We start from the raw sequence: 16,355 nt of genomic DNA, 5'->3' as shown, positions 1-16,355 counted from the left end.
CATCTATTATTTCTAGGGCCACTTCCTTAAGTACCCTAGGATGTAGATTATCAGGCCCTGGAGATTTATCGGCCTTCAATCCCATCAATTTCCTTAACACCATTTCCCTACAAATACTGATTTCTTTCAGTTCCTCCCTTTCATCAGACCCTATGATCCCCGACATCTCTGGGAGGTTATTTGTGTCCTCCTTTGTGAAGACAGAACCAAAATATGTATTTAATTGGTCTGCCATTTCTTTGTTCCCCATTATAAATTCCCCTGATTCTGACTGCAAGGGACCTACGCTTGACTTCACCAATCTTTTTCTCTTCACATATCTATAAAAGCTTTTACAGTCAGTTTTTATGTTCCCTGCAAGCTTACTCTCATATTCTATTTTCCCCTCCTTAATTAATCCCTTTGTCCTCCTTTGTTGAATCCTAAACTGCTCCCAATCCTCAGGTTTACTGCTTTTTCTGGCCAATTTATATGTCCTCTCCTTGGATCTTATGCTATCCCTAATTTCCCTTGTTAGCCACGGTTGAGTCACCTTTTTTGTTTTATTTTTATGCCAAACTGGGATGAACAAATTCTGTAGTTCATCCATGCGGTCTTTGAATGTTTGCCATTGCCTATCCACCGTCAACCCTTTGAGTGACATTCCCCAATCAATCCTACCCAACTCGCGCCTCAAACCATCGTAGTTTCCTTTATTTAAATTCAGGACCCTAGTCTCTGAGTCAACTACTTCATTCTCCATCTTAATGAAGAATTCTATCATATTATGATCGCTCCGACCCAAGGGGCCCCGTACAACAAGATTGCTAATTAATCCTTTCTCGTTACATAATACCCAGTCTAAGATGGCCTGATCTCTGGTTGGTTCCTTGACATATTGGTCCAGGAAACCATTCCGTAAACACTCAAGGAATTTTTCCTCCACAGTATTGTTACTAATTTGGTTAGCCCAATTTATATGTAGATTAAAGTCACCCATGATGACTGCTGTGCCCTTATTGCACGCTTCTCTAACTTCCCTTTTAATGCCATCCCCAACCTCCGCATTACTGTTTGGAGGTCTATATACCACTCCCACTAACTCCCACTCTCTGCAGTTTAGAAGAATAAGGGGTGATCTCATTGAAACATACAAGATTCTGAAGGGGATTGACAGGGTAGATGCTGAGAGGTTGGTTCCCCTGGCTGGAGTGTCTAGAACTAGGGGGCATAGTCTCAGGATAAGGGGTAGGCCATTTAAGACTGAGATGAGGAGGAATTTCTTCACTCAGAGGGTTGTGAATCTTTGGAATTCTCGGCCCCAGAGGGCTGTGAATGCTGAGTCTTTGAGTATATTCAAGGCTGAGATAGATAGATTTTTGGACTCTAGGGGAATCAAGGGATATGGCAATCAGGCGGGAAAGTGCAGTTGAGGTCAATGATCAGCCATGATCTTATTGAATGGCGGAGCAGACTCGAGGGGCCGTATGGCCTACACCTGCTCTTATTTCTTATGTTCTTATGTTCTTATTTCACACATTCCCTACCACTCTCAATAATTCCCTCCCCTCCATCATTTCATTCAATATCCAATCACAAGGACGCACTGCAACACCTCCATTTTTCATTCCAAATACACTCACCTCTTCCTTTGCTGTCTTCACACCAGACAGTAACAGCATTCTTTCTCACATGCTAGCACTTGCAGAACCAGCAACTCTTCTCAGGATTCCTTCCTCACTTCACGTTCCAGACACTCACCTTTACATTCATCACCTCTGCATCCGTGACTCCATCTTGCTTCTTCTCCAGCTCTCAGCAGATACGCTATGTGCACAAACCTGACACATCTCCACTTTTTCTTTTCAAGAACCACTCACAAACTCTCACTGTATCTTTCTGCAGGAGAACACAGCACACAATGCCTGGGAGAGGAGTATGACTAGGGGGGTGGGGGAACACCTGCCAGTAAGTCAGCTTGGCCAGACTGCCTCTGCGGCAGCTGAGATGCAGCAGTCTGCAGCCAGTCCCTCACGGGCTCGAGCATCCAGAAGTCACTGGCCGTGAGCATCTCAAGGGTCCCAGAATGAGCAACAGCAGTGTTCCACCAACTTTGCTGAGGCCATTAAAGGAGCACCTTATAGGAGTAGCAGAGTTAGTAAAGTTCTTTTAAGAAAGGCACCATGGGTTGACACTTGGGTGAGAAATGAATTTGAGGCAATTATTGTGTTGGCAATTAAATTAATCATCTTTATCACATTTGACGCTTTGGTCTGCAGTGTGGTTTTACAGCAGCTTCTGAGTGTGCATTGTTACTATGTCATGGATATAGAAGTTGGCTGATTGCAGGATTAAGGGGGCGGTGAATGATGTAACAAGGACATGTTAACGCAGAGGGGTTTTGTGCAAGTTATCAGGGCAGGGGAATGAGGTCACCTAAATAGCTGTGCGATTAACTCATCCCTGGCATCGTTGGCTGCAAGGCATTGAAGCAGCACTCCTTCTTATGCTGCTTCCTCGTCTTCAGCTTGGTCTTGCTCATCTGATAAGGACTGCTGCTTTGATATACAAAAAAAGCTAAAATGCCGATAGGCGGGTACAGAGGGGCAAGTAATTTTACCTGCCCATCAGCCCTGTTCTCACCAGGCAGGGTGAGTTAAAATCACCCCTTTAGAGTCCTTTTACTAAGTCATTTGATATTTCTTATGTGGAGCAACCTCACCAGAGTGGATAATGGTTCAAACTAGTAAACTGAAGAAATGGCCAACAGCCTGCAGAATATATCCCCTGGATAGAGAACTGTCAATCAAGCCAGAACAAAGACACAAAGGTAGGAAATGCTCACATTACATGTTAATGAGTACCCATCATTTGGATTAACCAGGAGTTGCTACATGCTGTAGATAATGCCTATTTACCTCCTCTTACAAACACAGGCCCCACATCTGATTCATTCTTTTTTTATTCGTTTCTGGGATTTGGGCATTGTTGGCAAGGCCAGCATTTATTGCCCATCCCTAATTGCCCTTCAGAAGGGAGCCTCCTTCTTGAACTGCTGCAGTACGTGTGGAAAAAGTACTCCCACAGTGCTGTTAAGGAGGGAGTTCCAGGATTTTTACCCAGCGATGATGAAGGAACTGCGATATATTTCCAAGTCAGGTTGGTGTGTAACTTGGAGGGAAAATTGTAGGTGATGGCGTTCCCATGTGCCTGCATGGTGGTAGAGGTCATGGGTTTGGGAGGTGCTGTCGAAGAAACCTTGGCGATTTGCTGCAGTGCATCTTATAGATGGTACACACTGGAGCCACGGTACATCGGTGGTGGAGGGAGTGAATGTTTAAGGTGGTGGATGGGGTGCCAATCAAGCGGGCTGCTTTGTCCTGGATGGTGTCGATCTTCTTGAGTGTTATTGGAGCTACACTCATCCAGGCAAGTGGAGGGTATTCCAGCACTCTCCTGACTTGTGCCTTGTAGATGGTGGAAAAGCTTTGGGCAGTCAGGAGGTGTGACACTCACCGCAGAATACTCAGCCTCTGACCTGTTCTTGTAACCACAGTATTTATATGGCTGGTTCTGTTAAGTTTCTGGTCAATGGTGAACCCCAGGATGTTGATGGTGGGGGATTCGGCGATGGTAATGGCATTGAATGCCAAGAGGCGGTGTTTAGACTCTCACTTGTTGGAGATCGTTATTGCCTGGCACTTGTGTAGCGCAAATGTTACTTGCTACTTACCAGCCCAAGCCTGAATGTTGTCCAGATCTTGCTGCATGCAGGCATGGTCTGCTTCATTATTTGAGGAGTTGTGAATGGAACTGAACACTGTGCAGTCATCAGCGAACATCCCCATTTCTGACCTTATGATGGAGGGAAGGTCATTAATGAAGCAACTGAAGATGGTTGGGCCTAGGACACTGCCCTGGGGAACTCCTGCAGTGATGTCCTGGGGCTGAGATGATTGACCTCCAACAACCACAACCATCTTCCTCTGTGCTAGGTATAACTCCAGCCAGTGGAGACTTTTCCCCCTGATTCCCATTGACTTCAATTTTACTAAGGCTCCTTGATGCCACACTTGGTCAAATGCTGCTTTGATGTCAAGGGCAGTCACTCTCCCCTCACCTCTGGAATCTAACTCTTTTGTCCATGTTTGGACCAAGGCTGTAATGAGGTCAGGAGCCGAGTGGTCCTAGAGGAACCCAAACTGAGCATCGGTGAGCAGGTTATTGGTGAGTAAGTGCTGCTTGATAGCACTGTCGATGACACCTACCATCACATTGCTGATGATTGAGAGCAGACTGATGGGGTGGTAATTGGCTGGATTGGATTTGTCCTGCTTTTTGTGGACAGGACATACCTGGGCAGTGTAAAGTCTGTGGGTTGTATAGCGAAGTAATACACAGACTACAAGAGTAACTTAAACAGGACTTTACTATTCGAAGGTCAGGGCGAATCTGCCCAATAAATTCTGCCACAGCACTTATATACCGGTGTGGTCACCGTCGGTATTACAGTATACAGCAGCCAGGATAAAGTAGTGCCACACCTAAAATAGTTCTCTTAAAGGTGGACGGTTACATACAATAGTTCTCTTAAAGGTAGAACAGTTACATACACTACAATCCTCCCTTTTTAGCTTACAACATACTTATTCCCCATTAACATAACATCATAACATATCCAACTTCATGTTACAACAGTTCACAGAGGTAGTCTCTGCGGAAACAGTTCACAGATTCAGTCTCTGCTCTTCTTGACTCGGTCCGGACCACGCCTCCGTGGTGTAGTCGGGTCACCTTGCTAGAGGGACTCATCCCATAGTCCTTCCCTAGACTTAACAGCTTTACTTCCATCACTTCTGAACCAGCATTGCTGACTTTTTAAAACAAACAAAAAACAGTTGGATTGCCTTGGGAAATTTTCCTACTTTCCAACTGATTTGGCTCCGTTCGGGGGACCACGTGTGTGATCGGGTAGAGGTAATAATGGTTCAGATGGTTATCATCTTCTGCTTCGTCTTTTCCTTTTTTGCTTCTTGGAGACTCTCGGGGCTCCATTGTCAGCTGCCAGCTGTAACGCCACCATCTCCCTATGTTCCTTAGACTTTAAGTGATTCATCCTGATTTCGGCACTTTGGGAGTTCTCGGCACAAGCTGGGCAGACCAGGTCCTCGTAATATTCAGTGTCACTCAACAGATCATGGTAATATTCGGTGTCGTCCTGAGCTAGGCCAGCGAGAGGGTCTTCTATTTCCTCCTTACCCAGCTGGACGTTAGCCGACTTTTGTTCCAAATCCCGACATCTGTCCTGAAGAGACTTCATCCTGCGTTCAGATTCATCCCGCTTTTTCTGGGCTTCCTGCAAGTCTTTTACTAATGACCTCATTTGTGATTTCAATACTTCAACTTCATTCGGAGATTGATTGATCGGACTATTCAATCCCTCTACTGAAGTAGCTGTTTCAGTATTCTGTTGTTCTACATTGCCGTGCGTCAGCATACTTTTGGCATCCAAGGGCTGTTCTGCTGCAGACTTCTCAGTCTGGGTTGCCACCTCAGCTCTTCCAATGACTTTTGAGAGCTCCCTTCCCTTTGAAGATTGAGGCTCGTATTTAAGTTTTTCCCATTTTAGAGTTTTATCCCTCAGCATATGAATGAGTTGGCTGACTGTTAACTCTTCTGCCATCATCCCTTTTCCATTAGCTGCAGGGCTGTTTAGAACCTTGTCCTGGGGCTCCTTTGCTGCTTCTACTTCGCCATCATCCGCAGCCCCCATCATTCGAATTTCCACAAATGAATCGTCCGGTGATGCTGCACCCAACTTCAGTAGGAGCTCGGAAGTCATGTCGACCAACTCAGCTTTTTCTGCCTGCAACCTGCTAACCAGCACCTTCAGTTGCGGCACATCTTGTTCCACCGGATTGGAGCACGCCCCTTCAGAAGCCGAATCAGCTTTGATTCGTTTGGCCTCCTCGTGCAGACGGTTTGTGTGCTCCTGCTCCCTTTTCTTCCCCAGCTGCTTCTGTTGTCTTTCCAGATTCTCCCATTCGGTATCATAGAACTTTTTCATTGCTTTCATCTCTTGCTCGAGACGGCAATTCAATTGTTCTAATTGCTGTCGTAATCTGAAATAAGTTTGCGTTCGAGCTCGATGTTCCTCAGTAATATATATGTCTGTAACTTGAACAGACTCAGAATTCTCTGTCAAGCTATGTTGTTGTTGTTCAGAGGAATTCTGTTCTGAAACTTTGTTCTCCTCTGGAGCATAAGCCTTTATGCCCACATTCGTTCTACCAACCTTAGTCAGCAAGTTCATTTTAGACTTGTCTTTCATGCTTGGGGCTGGTCTTATCGTCATCCGTTTCAGAGTCTGAGCTGATTGTCTGCCCCGAGTCCTCACTCGTTATTGCTTTGAGGTAGTGCCATTCCATGTCTATTTTCTTGATCCACTCCCGTCCTAGAAGTGGTGGTCCTCCCTCAGGTAGTACGTATAAGTCCATTCCGGGGTGTTCTTTGCCCCTGTCTCTCACCTTGACTCTTATCTTTCCCATGGGGTATACTTTATGCCTCGTGTATGTCTGCAATACGAACTTGGTATCTCTCAAGGGTATATGTGAGAATAGCCGGTTCTAATCCCTTCGATTTATGACTGATAGGGCTGATCCAGTGTCCAATTCCATTCTCACTTGGACTCCGGCTATTTTTAGCATGACCCAGATAGTTTGTAGGTCAGCTTCCTTACTCACATTATGAATTCTCAGACTACCCAGTTCCTGGCCGCTTGGGTCTGAATCCGAATTCTGTTCATCTGAACTCTTCTCAACCACCTTGTGTACTTTGTTGTACTTTTCCTGTGATGGCTTTTTTTTTTGGTTGTTGGTCTTCTTCCTTGACCGGCATACTTTGGCTATGTGACCCAGTTTGCCACATTTCCTACAGTCCTGGTTTTTAAACCAGCATTGGTTCTGGTCGTGTGTTGTCTTCCCACAACGATAGCATTTCGTTGCACCCGAAGTAATTTGATCCACACTGAGGACCGCTGCCTTCAGCTGCATTTCCGCAGTTCCTTTCGCTGCGGCTTCGTGTGATGCTGCAATAAGGACAGCCCGATCCAGTGTAAGGTCGTTCTCTTCGAGCAGTCGCTTTTGCGTTCCTTCCTTCGACAACCCGCACACGAACTTGTCTCGCAATGCCTCTGTCAGATTTCCTCCAAACTGGCAGTATTTCGCTAGCCTACGCAGTTCGACCAAGTATTCCGCGTTGCTTTCCTCTTTCCGTTGCGTTCTCGCATAAAATTTGAATCGTTCCGCCAACATCAGCGGTGTGGGGTTCAAGTGATCCTTCAGAACAGCAACAATATTATCGAAGGTTTGATCCGCCGGTTTAACTGGTGCTAGAAGATGCTTCAATAGCCCGTATGTCTTCGCCCCCATCGAGTTTAGCAAGGTTATAGCTTTATCATCATCCTCTATTTTATTGGCCTCACAATATATCTCAATGCGTTCTACATACGTGGCCCAATCTTCTACCTCGGAATCGAAATCGTTGATGTTACCACGCTTAGGCATCTTCACCTCCCTGATAAACAACAACGAAATATTTCTTTAACTCTTTTTTTTTTCCAAGATGGCGGTTTCCCCGCGCTTATCTTCTTTCCCCGCCCCTTTCAAAATGGCGGTTCCCGCTTCTGTCTTTTTCTCCGCCTACTGGCGGCTTCCCGCGGTTTCCCGCGCTTATCTTCTTTCCCCGCCCACTTTCAAGATGGCGGTTCCCGCTTTTCTTCCCCTGGTGGGAGGGGTAAGCTTTTCCCTCGGGCGACGGCTGCTGGCTTTCGGGGTTCGCAGCCTGCGCTTCGGCTTCAGCGCGTTCCCTTCTCTCGGCCGGGCAACCGGCTCTGGGTACAACCCGTTGACGGCGAACGGTCTCAGCCGCTGGGCTGGATCTCGCTCAGTCTTCCTTGGGCTCTGTCTCTCCCGCTCGCGCGGCTCTCGCTCGCTCTCTCTCGGGCTCTGTCTCTCCCATTCGCGCGGCTCTCGCTCGGGCTCTGTCTCTCCCGCTCGCGCGGCTCTCAATCGCGCCTCCCAGCCCTCTCGCAGTCCGGTGCTTCCCTCCCCGGCTGCGGCTGAGTTCTCCGTGATTTATTTATTTTATCTCTTCCCGCGCCTTACGATCCCGGTCGCAGCACTTCATGGCCTCGGTCACTGTCCCACCTTTTTCACCCAATCGCTCCTCCCAGCCTCTCGCAGTCCGGTGCTTCCTCCCCGGCTGCGGCTGCGTTCTCCGCGGTTTATTTATTTTTATCTTTTCCCGCGCCTTACGATCCGGTCGCAGCGCTTCGTGGCCTCAGTCACTGTCTGGCCTTTTTCACCCCAATCGCGCCTCCCAGCTTCTCGCAGTCCGGTGCTTTCCTCCCCGGCTGTGGCTGAGTTCTCCGTGGCTTATTTATGTTTATATCTTCCCGCGCCTTACGATCCCGGTCGCAGCGCCTCGTGGTCGCGGTATTTGTCCAGCCTTTTTTGCCGTCGCGGTCTAGTCGTCTCACGACGCTCCCCAGCCCGCTTGTACCGCGGCTTCTGCTCCACGCTGCCCCAGTCTCAGCGCCTCTGGGCCCGACTTCTGTCCGGCTCCTTTCCCCCTCGACCGTGGTCGATTGCACCGCCCTTATCCTCCATTTATTTGTTTCTATTTTCCCTTTACTCACAGTCACCGTGGCCGACTTGCTTCTCGTGTTGATCGGCTCACTCACCACCGTGGCAGAAGGGACAATCCGTGCCTGTTGCTGATGGAAGACTTCGTGTTTGAAATCTTCCTCCTTTCTTGGTCTGCAGACTCGAGTTTTCTCTCAGCAAAACGACGAGGGCGGGTGCCTCTTTTCGACGCTCGTTTACTTCTTCAGAAGTATTGTTGCCGCAGGGTAAGATCGAACTCGTCGCCACTGTAAAGTCTGTGGGTTGTATAGCGAAGTAATACACAGACTACAAGGACTTTACTATTCGAAGGTCAGGGCGAATCTGCCCAATAAATTCTGCCACAGCACTTATATACCGGTGTGGTCACCGTCGGTATTACAGTATACAGCAGCCAGGATAAAGTAGTGCCACACCTAAAATAGTTCTCTTAAAGGTGGACGGTTACATACAATAGTTCTCTTAAAGGTAGAACAGTTACATACACTACAGGCAGTTTTCCACATTGTCGGATAGATGCCAGTGTTGTAGCTGTACTGGAACAGCTTGGCTAGAGGCACGGCTAGTTCTGGAGTACAAGTCTTCAGCATGACAGCTGGGATGTTGTCGGGGCCCATTGCTTTTGCTGTATCGAGTGCACTCGGCCGTTTCTTGATATCACGTGGAGTGAATCAAATTGGTTGAAGAATGGCTTGTGTGGTGGTGGGGACCTTAGGAGGAGACTGATATGGATCATTCACTCGGCACTTCTGGCTGAAGATGGCTGCAAACGCTTCAGCCTTGGCTTTTGCACTCACATGCTGGACTCCACCATCATTGAGGATGGGGATATTTCCGGAGCCTGCTCCTCCCGTTAGTTGTTTAATTGTCCACCACCATTCACGACTGGATGTGGCAGGACTGCAGAGCTTTGAACTGATCCGTTGATTGTGGGATCGCTTAGCTCTGTCTGTAGCATGCTGTTTCCACTGTTTAGCATGCGTGTCGCCCTGTGTTGCAGCTTCCCCAGGTTGGCACCCCATTTTTAGGTATGCCTGATGCTGCTCCTAGCATGCTCTTCTGCACTCCTCATTGAACCAGTGATGGTCCCCTGGCTTGATAGTAATGCTAGAGTGAGGGATATGCCGAGCCATGAGGTTACAGATTGTGGTGGAATACAATTCTGCCGCTGCTGATGGCCCACATCGCCTCATGGATGCGCAGTTTTGAACTGCTATATGTTCTGAATCTATTCCATTTAGCACAGTAGTAGTGCCATACAACACGATGGAGGGTGTCCTCAGTGTGAAGATGGGACTTCGTCTCCACAATGACTGTGCAGTGGTCACTGCTACCAATGCTGTCATGTACAGAAGCATCTGCGACAGGTAGATTGGTGAGGACAAGGTTGAGTAGGTTTTTCCCTCGTGTTGGTTCTCTCACCGCCTGTCGCAGGCCCAGACTGGCAGCTATGTCCTTCAGGACTCAGCCAGCTCGGTCAGTAGTGGCGCTATCAAGAAGCCACTCTTGGTGGTGGATATTGAAGTCCCCCACCAAGAGTACATTCTGTGCCCTTGCTACCCTCAGTGCTTCTTCCAAGAGGTGTTCAACATGAAGGAGTACTGATTAATTTCAGGGAGGGTGGTAGTTGGTAATCAGCAGGATGCTTGACCTGAAGCCATGAGACTTCATGGAGTCCAGAGTCAATGTTGAGGACTCCCAAGGCCTCTCCCTCCCGACTGTATACAACTGTGCCGCCACCTCTGGTGGGTCTGTCCTGCCGGTGGGACAGGATGTACCCTGGGATGGTGATGGAGGAGTCTGGAGCATTGGCTGAAAGGTATGATTCTGTGAGTATGACTACGTCAGGCTGTTGCTTGACTAGTCTGTGGGACAGCTCGAAGCTGGTGCCGAGGTCGATGCCAGGTGGTCCGTCCGGTTTTATTATTATTGACGTAAGAAACCTACTAGGTACTTGGTCTAAGCGTTAAACAAAGCTTTAATCAACTGTTTTACAACATGGAGGTCTAGTTGTGTCCTTCACTAGTTCCTGTTAAGAATGTCTTGCGCAAGCTGGGCCCATGCCCGAGTATTTATACTCTCCCTGGTCAGTGCCACCCGCAGGCCGCTCAGTTGATTCATGTCAATTATTATTGTTTTTTGTAGCGGTTTGTTACAACTGAGTGGCTTGCTAGGCCATTTCAGAGGGCAGTTAAGAATCAACCACATTGCTGTGGGTCTGGAGTCACATATAGGCCAGACCAGGTAAGGACAGCAGATTTCCTTCCCAGAGGACATTAGTGAACCAGTTGGGTTTTTATGACAATCCGATAGTTTCATGGTCACCATTACTGATACTAGTTTTTTTATTCCAGATTGATTTAATTAATTGAATTTAAATTCCCCAGCTGCTGTGGTGGGATTTGAACTCACGTCTCCGGATCATTAGTCCAGGCCATAGGTCCAATTCTTGCAATTTAGTATACTGTATTCGCTGCTCACGATGCGGTCTCCTCTACACTGGGGAGACCAAACGCGGATTGGGTGACCGCTTTGCGGAACACCCCCGTTCAGTCTGCTTCCGGTCGCCTGTCACTTTAATTCTCCACTCCACTCCCACTCTGACCTCTCGTTCTTGACCTCTTACACTGTTCCAATGAAGCTCAACATAAGCTCGAGGAACAGCACCTCATCTTTCGATTATCAACGAACATCCCCACTCATCTCAACATCGAGTTCAACAATTTCAGACCATAACCTCTACCCCTATTTTTTTCACATGCCAGCTGTTGATGATTCTGCCATTCCCATTTACACCTCTTCCAGACTCATCTTTTGTTTCTTTACTTGTCCCATTAAATCTCCTTTTGCTCTGTACAATCACACCTTTTGTCATTTAATTTCTGTTTCCTTCCGTCCTATCACAGACCTTCCCTTTTGTTCTTTCCTCCCCGCCCCCTTTCCCTGCCCCTGCACTTGCTTAAAATCTGTTCCATCTCTAACTTTTTCCAGTTCTGACGAAAGGTCATCGACCTGAAATGTTACCTCTGTTTCTCTCTCCACAGATGCTGTCTGACCTGTTGAGTAGCTCCAGCATTTTCTGTTTTCATTAGTCCAAGCCTCTGGATTATTTGTCTAGTAATATAACCACAATGCTACCAGATCAAACAGTCTGGCCTGCTTTACTGTAGACTCTCGTTTCAGCTTGTGTTCAGCAAAGGAAACACATCTTCCATCGAAGCCAGGTCAAAAAAGCAAACCAAATGTAGTTTAAAGGTGAAGCAGATTTAAAGGGTAGAAGATAATTGGACCAAGGTGCATAATTCAGTCGTTTGGTTGGAGCAGAGGGGTTTCTCTGCAGTACTGAGTGAGGAGCTGGGAGTGGAAAGGTGACAAGTTTACATAGCAGTTCCCATTCTAAATGTAGCACATGAATTTATAATAGGAAAGAGTTAACACTGTGACAAAAATGTGACAACGGGAACTGAGTTCCTGTACAGAGGAAGTGCTGCAGATAGAAGATTTTTTAATATATTACAGATTGTTGCAAATAGGAATCGAGTCTCCCAATTTTGTTCACAAATTCACCCATCTGAGACCATAAATGAAGAATAGAATAAATGAAGAATACTGTTTTCGAAAAGCTGTGTGAGCTCATCTTAGCCGGGTTGGCAGTAGTGCTACAACTGGCTTTAGCACCCATGGGCTGTGGTGGAAGAATGTGTGTTGAAAGATGAGGTGCTGTTCCTCGAGCTTATGTAGATGTTGAGTGTGGGGCTTGAGCGCCGATGGAAGTGAGCGTCACACCCTCGTTACATTTTTGGGTCTTTTCTGTCCTTCTGCCTGTTAATTATTTTTAAGATACTGGAATTATTCCTGTGCCTTCACATGATTTTGCTTCAGTTCTCCGTCAGGAATAAGCATTAGACAATCACATCAGACCTCATTTTAGTTTAAACAACAAACGATGAATGACCACCCATATAACAATATAGAATATATATATATATACACACACATACAGTAGAAAGTCTAGTGGCTAATGCACATCTGTCCCATTTCAGGCATTACATTTTAACAACTCACAACCAAGAGGTTGAGAGCGTATCAGTAAAAAAGTAGCAAAAAGGAACAAAGGGTGCCAACCAAGGAGATACATCACCTACCTACCAATAAAAAAAATCAGCAGTCAGACAGTAGCTACCAAAAAACTGCTAGCAAGGAGGAAAAGGTAAACAAATGACATAGCTGGAAATAATTTTTGAAAATCTTTTTACACATCATCTTGTTTTGTCAGTATCCTGAGTAGAACAGCACTAAAATATGCTTTGTAACACAATAAACATATTAAAAATTATATAATTCCAACAACATGATTGAACTTAACTATGCAGATTCCTTTTCAATGTTTGAAATAGCTTCAGTAATGTTTCCTCCATGTAGATAGATATAGCTCTACGCTTCAAAAGTAATTCATTAGTTGTATAGAGCTTTGGGACGTCCTGAGATCATAAGAACATAAGAACATAAGAAATAGGAGCAGGAGTAGGCCAATCGGCCCCTCGAGCCTGCTCCACCATTCAATAAGATCATGGCTGATCTGATCCTAACCTCAAATCTACTATCACTCTCCATCCCACCCGAACCCATGTGATATCCCGGGAGAGGCGAAAAACCAGATAAAAAACCCAGTGGCCAATTTGGGAGAAAAAATCTGGGAAATTCCTCGCCGACCCATCTAGGCGATCGAAACTCGTCCAGGAGATCACTCTGTCCCTGTATTTCCTACAGTACTTACCTTCTGTAAAAGGTGATCTCCACCCCAGCCAGGAACAGGCCCAATTTACTCTTGAAGGACACCTAGCTGGCAGCCTGTTCGATGTCTCCACTAATGCCTGTGAATAGAACCATCTCCTGAAATCTAACACAGAATTAGAACACAAGAAGTAGGAGCAGGACCAGGCTACACGACCCCTGGGCCCGCTCCGCTACCCACAGGGCCATGACCGTTCCGAACCTAGACTCATGTCCAATTTCCTGCCTGCTTCCCGTAACCCCTAATTCCCTTTACTTCTAGGAAACTGTCTATTTCTGTTTTAAATTTATTTAATGATGTAGCTTCCACAGCTTTCTGGGGCAGCAAATTCCACAGACCAACCACCCTCTGAGTGAAGAAGTTTCTCCTCATCTCAGTTTTGAAAGAGCAGCCCCTTATTCTAAGACTATGCCCCCTAGTTCTAGTTTCACCCATCATTGGGAACATCCTCACCGCATCCACCCGATCAAGCCCCTTCACAATCTTATATGTTTCAATAAGATCGCCTCTCATTCTTCTGAACTCCAATGAGTAGAGTCCCAATCTACTCAACCTCTCCTCATACGTCCACCCCCTCATCCCCGGGATTAACCGAGTGAACCTTCTTTGTACTGACTCGAGAGCAAGTATGTCTTTTCTTAAGTATGGACACCAAAACTTTATGCAGTATTCCAGGTGCGGTCTCACCAATACCTTGTACAACTGCAGCAATACCTCCCTGTTTTTATATTCTATTCCCCTAGCAATAAAAGCCAACATTCCATTGGCCTTCTTGATCACTTGCTGCACCTGCATACTAACTTTTGAGTTTCGTGCACCAGGACCCCCAGATCCCTTTGTACTACAGTACTTTCCAGTTTCTTGCCATTAAGGTAACTTGCTCTATGATTTTTCCTGCCAAAGTGCATAACCTCACACTTTCCAGTATTGTATTCCATCTGCCAAATCTCTGCCCACTTACTTAGCCTGTCTATGTCCCTTTGCAGGTTTTTTATGTCCTCCTCACTCACTACTTTCCCTCCCATCTTTGTATCATCTGCAAACTTTGATATGTTACACTCGGTCCCCTCCTCCAAATCGTTAATATAGATTGTAAAGAGTTGGAGACCCAGCACTGACCCCTGCGGAACACCACGAGTTACTGATTGCCAGTCTGAGAATGAACCATTTATCCCAACTCTCTGCTTTCTGTTAGATAGTCAATCTTCCACCCATGCCAGAATATTACCCCCAATCCCGTGATTTTTTATCTTGAGCAATAATCTTTTGTGTGGCACCTTGTCAAATGCCTTTTGGAAGTCTAAATACACTACGTCCACTGTCCCCTTTATCCACCCTGTATGTTACTTCCTCAAAGAACTCCAGCAAATTTGTCAAACATGACTTCCCCTTCATAAAACCATGCTGACTTTGTCCTATTAAATTATGTTTATCCAAATATCCCGTTACTGTCTCCTTAATAATGGACTCTAAAATTTTACCAACCACAGATGTTAGGCTAACTGGTCTAAAGTTTCCAGCCTTCTGCCTACTACCCTTTTTAAATAAGGGTGTTACATTAGCAGTTTTCCAATCTGCCGGGACCTTTGCTGAGTCCAGGGAGTTTTGGAAAATTATTACCAATGCATCCACAATCCCTACCGCCACTTCCCTCAAGACCCTAGGATGTAAGCCATCAGATCCAGGGGATTTATCTGCCTTGAGTCCCATTAGTTTACCGAGTACCACTTCCTTAGTGATTTTAATCGTATTTAGCTCCTCCCCCTCTAGAGCCCCCTGTTTGTCCAGTGTTGGGATATTGTTAGTGTCCTCTACCGTAAAAACTGATACAAAATATTTGTTCAGCGTTTTTGCCATCTCCATGTTTCCCACCATTAATTTCCCGGTCTCATCCTCTAAGGGACCAACATTTACTTTAGCCACCCTTTTTCTTTTTATATAACTATAGAAATTTTTGCTATCTGTTTTTATATTTTTTGCTAATTTACTTTCATAATCTATCTTCCCTTTCTTAATCAATCTTTTAGTTATTTTTTGCTGTCTTTTAAAGACTTCCCAATCTTCTATCCTCCCACTAGATTTGGCTACCTTATATGCCCTTGTTTTTAGTCGGATACTATCCTTAATTTCTTTACTTAGCCACGGATGGCTATCTTTTCTTTTACACCCTTTTTTCCTCAGTGGAATATATTTCTTTTGGAAAAAAAACTCCTTAAATGTACACCACTGATCATGTACTGTCTTACCCTTTAGTCTATTTTCCCAGTCCACTCTAATCAATTCCGCTCTCATACCTTCATAGTCTCCTTTATTCAAGCTCAGCATGCTTGTTTGAGATCCAACCTTCTCATCCTCTAATTGAATATGGAATTCAACCATGTTATGGTCACTCATTCCAAGGGGATCCTTTACTAGGACATTTTTAATTAATCCTGTCTCATTACACAGGACCAAATCTAAGGTTGCTTGCCCCCTGGTCGGTTCAGTTACATACTGCTCAAGAAACCCATCCCTAATACACTCAATGAACTCATCCTCAAGGCTGCCCTGCCCAATTTGATTTGTCCAGTTAATATGATAGTTAAAATCCCCCATAATTATAGCTGTTCCCTTATTACAAGCCTCAACTATTTCCTGATTAATACTCCGTCCAACAGAGTTTCAACTGTTCGGAGGCCTATAGACTACGCCCACTAATGTTTTTTTCCCCTTATTATTCCTTATCTCCACCCAAACTGTTTCACTATCCTGATCCTTTGACCCAATATCATTTCTCTGTATTACAGTGATTCTTTCCTTTATTAACATAGCCACCCCACCTCCCCTTCCTGCCTGTCCTTCCTGATTGTTAAATAACCTGGCATGTTTAATTCCCAGTCATGGTCACCCTGCAGCCA

The sequence above is a fragment of the Somniosus microcephalus genome, chromosome 14 (assembly GCF_052327205.1).
Source record: "Somniosus microcephalus isolate GS21.2 chromosome 14, FLI_Smic_1.0, whole genome shotgun sequence".
Taxonomy (NCBI): domain Eukaryota; kingdom Metazoa; phylum Chordata; class Chondrichthyes; order Squaliformes; family Somniosidae; genus Somniosus; species Somniosus microcephalus.
Note: the sequence above shows the minus strand (reverse complement) of the source record.